Source organism: Prunus persica, chromosome G5 (genome assembly GCF_000346465.2).
Source record: "Prunus persica cultivar Lovell chromosome G5, Prunus_persica_NCBIv2, whole genome shotgun sequence".
Taxonomy (NCBI): Eukaryota; Viridiplantae; Streptophyta; class Magnoliopsida; order Rosales; family Rosaceae; genus Prunus; species Prunus persica.
This window is the reverse complement of record NC_034013.1, coordinates 11,025,769-11,030,474: the sequence shown is the minus strand read 5'-3', so window position 1 is coordinate 11,030,474 and position 4,706 is coordinate 11,025,769.

The following is a 4,706-nucleotide window of genomic DNA, read 5'->3' as shown; positions in this document are numbered from 1 at the left end:
AATAACCACATCGACTCTCCCAAATTTCATATTTCAACGTATGGAACTTTTGGCCTGGGCTAAACACAAACTCAGAATTTATTCGCCATTTTCAAGTGGACATGAAATATGAATTGAGTAAAAGCCACGCTAATATCTCATATATTTGAATCCATGTGCTTCCGGCCCAGATATAACAAAATATGTGGGAAGCCTCAATTCATCGTTTTCTTATGCCAAAGAAATATGTGGTGTATCACAATTTGCAATAATACCTCAAGGATTGTCCATTTAACTGTTGGAACTTTAGGTTCTCAACACTGTTAGATTTTGAACTTCAGGCCAAAATCACATATTCTCATGGTATGGACATTCAATCCCCTTAGATTTTGAACTTCGGGCCAAAATCACATATTCTCATGGTATGGACATTTTTACAATTTTCTGTACATTTTTCTGGACTTCAAGTCCTCACATAATTGTCCATATCTTGAGGAACTTCTGGCATCTCATTTAATTGCTCATTCATGAGTTTAAGGAACTGCAGGTTCCCTTTTTGAATATAGTGACGGTTTACCCAAAATGGTTAATATTTATGTATACGTCACTATTCATATATCCGGTACTATTCATCAAGTCATGAATACGTATCTATTCATGTGGACAGTACATTTGCCAGTACAGTTATCATCCATGTGTACAGCATTATGAAACAATACGGTACTGTTTCATCATTAAGGAACCCCAGGTCCTTATTTACATGTCAGGGATCAAGGACCCTCAAGTCCAATCACATGTTTACAAATATAGTACCGGAGAGACTGCCAGCTCTCATATTAACATCATCATCAAGGATCTTCAAGTCCTGATATAATTGTATGATGAGGATCAAGGAACTTCTGATCCTGATCTGCATACTGTAAAAACTCATCATACAGCACATTTAATCCATAAAATAAATTACTGGTAAATAAATTACTGGTATGGGCGATAAACCCGCGCCATACTTTAAATAAAAGGAAATATAAAGTATGAGGGTTAATTCCACATCATACTTTTAATAAAAGTGATCTGCATACTGTAAAAACTCATCATACAGCACATTTAATCCATAAAATAAATTACTGGTAAATAAATTACTGGTATGGGCGATAAACCCGCGCCATACTTTAAATAAAAGGAAATATAAAGTATGAGGGTTAATTCCACATCATACTTTTAATAAAAGTAAATGTGCAGTAAAGTAAATTCATAAAGTATGAGGGTTAATTCCACATCATACTTTAAGTAAATGTGCTTGTATGGGTACTAATTCTGCTCCATACTTTTAAATAAAAGTAAAGGCGTGGACGATAAACCCGCACCACCCTTTTAAATAAATACTGTTGTATGGGTAATAAACCTACACCATACAGTAAATAAAATAAATGTGGGAATAAAAACCACCACTGAACAAGATAAGGAAAGTGTTAGTATTAGTAACGGTCTCCCACTGATAATATGTTTAGTATTACCAAGGGTCCATTTTTGTTAATGGTTAGTAATAGAAAAGCAGATAAATATAATAGGAAATAATAGGGAAGATCAGGGAGCAGAGATCTTATCGCTTATTCTTTCGGTGGGTTTAGAATTTTATGTTTTTTTTTTCTTTCATCATTGTTGTATCCCACTAGGCTTGATCTCCAGTGCCTTGCATCAAATCAACACCGACCTGTTAACAACTTTTAGTGGCTTACCTCCATTTTAGAAAAATGTTTCTTCACTGCTTTTTTGACCATACTTTTCTTCACTGCTTTTTGACCATACTTCCTCCATCGATATCCGTCATCAAGGATATCAACTTGGCTCCTCGTTTGAAAAGCATATCTGGGTTTTCTTATCCCTTTTTTTTTTGTTCTGTTTTTTTTTTTTTTTTTCAGAAAACCTCATCAACCATTGCTTTTCTTCGAAGTACCCCAGAATCGGATTCGGTGCTTTTAGTCTCCTCCTCGTTTATCTCCAGATCTTGAGCCAAGATGGGACGGGCTGCGAAAGGCCATCTTCCTGAACACTTTCTTTGGTCTCCAATATTTGCACAGTGCTTGAAAATCATCTGGGTTTCGCAGACAGAGTTTTGGCAGAGTTCATAACCGAGATGGGTCGAAAGTGTGAGGCTGTGGACGATTTCCGCGCAAAGTTAAAGCAAAACGGAGCAAACATGCCTGAATATCTCCTGCATATATTGTTGGAGCGGTCAAAGTCTCCATTGCCCAAAGACAAGGCCATGGGAACGAGGCCAGAGTCGGCGGACGTTGATCTGGACATCATGAGCTGGTGCTGGAGCATCATGGCGGCGGCAGCAGCGGCGGAGGCGGAAGCGGATTTGGAGGTACCGGCTCGGGCGCTGATCTGCTGGCTGCGGAACTTGGTGGCGAGGTTGGCGGAGTCGTCGTCGATTGGATTTGAGTCCTTGCAACGTCTGGGCCATATTGGACGGGCGAGGTGCAGAGCGACTTGGGATGTTTTGTTGTGTTTCAGGGATTTTGGTGGATTTGGTGATGCTGGACAACCAAGCGGTACTCGACGCTCTTCTCCTAAAGTGTGGGTATTTAGAGTGATTTGGCGGGTGGGCAGATGAATATTGCGGATGAGCCTTGCTTTGGTTACTCTCTGTTTTTTTTTTTATTATCTCCCTCTGTTTCTCTAACACAGAGACATACAAGGAAAGCTGAAGAAAGAAATGGCAAGATAGGGAGGAAGGTAGAGAAAAGAATCCGGGTTTCATCAGAGATTTCAGTTGGTATGTTTGAGCGAAATCGTGCTGATAACGTGTTATAAATCTATCTGAATTTGAGAGGAAATTGAGAGAGAGAGAAGGGAATGGAAACTGATTTCACATTCTCATATGTGTTCTGAATGTGTATCTTGAGTAGGGAAGGGGGGAAGCCTTTTATAGGCATTTAGGGACTCCACTACTACATTATTTTACAACATAAGTGTAATTTTAGAGTGATTTTTGCATGAATTATATGCATCATGATTGTTGAATTTGATTCGATGCATTCATAAAATTTGATGTAGACAGTAAAACGCACTGCCGTGTAAAGTCCTTAATCAGTTTAGTGCTTGACGCGTGTGGTGCAAAAATGAGCTGCATACGACAAGATCATGGAAAGAATGCTAATGGGAACACCACTTCATTACAATTTTCATGTATTTATTTTGCATAAATTTTAATGTTTTGCTCTTGTCATTAATACGACATTATTTATCTAATTTTCTTACCGCATAAAGATTTAAAGAAATATTAAATTAAATATCATGACCAAATGCTTGCATCGTTGCCCTTTGATAATCGCATTGGTTATTTTTTCCGATGAAAATGTTGGCACTAACGTTAAAATATTTGTTTTTTTATTGAAGTTATATTGGAGCATCTTCAACTGATATGTCAAATTGCCATATGGACAAGAAATGACAAAAGTTGAAAGTTAAAGTTGCTCCAACCGAGTAGTCAAATCCTAAATAAATTTGAAGGCTAGAAGACATATGTCAAAAATAACATGTCAAAAAGCTTAATGTCAAATATTATTGTAATATTTTTTTAGTCATGGACCCCATTATTATTTACTCTCTTATAAAACTTTATTTATCATATGAGCTCCATTTACTTTTAAAAATACTAGCCTCTCTGCACGCGCTTGCGAGAGGTTTTTTTAAAAAAATAAGTAAATTTATTTTAGAATTAAAAAAGATAATGGGTAGTTGTGTTCCATAAAAATAGGATCCATTATCTGCTTTTTCTTTTTCTTTTAATTTTTTTAAATATGAAAAAGTGTGAATTTACCATATTATCCTTATTTAATTAATAATTTGAATTCTTAATGTTTGCATTAACCAAGGGCATTTTCTGGTATTTTGAATGTTTCACCATTCTCTGCCTTTTGCTTTATATTTAAAAATATAATAAAATAATATAATATTTAGCATTTTCGAGTTGAGATGCTCTTTATAAGTTTATAAAATATTTAACCTAGTCATCCATACGTACGCATGATAATCTCACCTAAAAAGTTTCTCACAATCATACAAGTAATTTCCGAAAATTCAATCATTTTTAAAAATGATTAAGTTGTGAACACTAAACACGTCATGTGAACTTGAAAACCATAAACCCTCATTAAATTTTGCATATGCAATTGTGCATGTTTGCAATAACTACCAAAATTCATACCATTTTTAGGTGACACACACAATCTAAATGGATTTTGTTTTTCTAATTAGTGACACAATCTATAACTATAAGGATATAAATAATGAACGAAAAGAAGTAAAAGGGAAAGAAAAAAAAAGTCTAAGGAAGGATACAATGAATATGACACAAGGACAATATGGTATTATGGTGACCAAATTCAGTGTGTAGCATTATTTTCACCCCATTCTTATTTTCCCAACACTATTCAATATATTTTTTTAAGAGTTATTTACACTAACATTCTCTGAGATTTTCGACCTTTTCACAAAATCCCCTGAAGTATTATAAATTACACGAACACTCAATGAAGTTTTAAATAGTTTTCATGAAACCCATTTGCATTAATTTTGCATTCAAAGATTGATGATTTTATATAATAAAAAATTCTCCAAATGACAAAATTAGTCTTTGAGATTGCACATACATTCATTGAGGTTAATTTTGTCATTAGTATAACTTTTCTTCACTTTTTGGAAGAACAGTCAATGAAAAT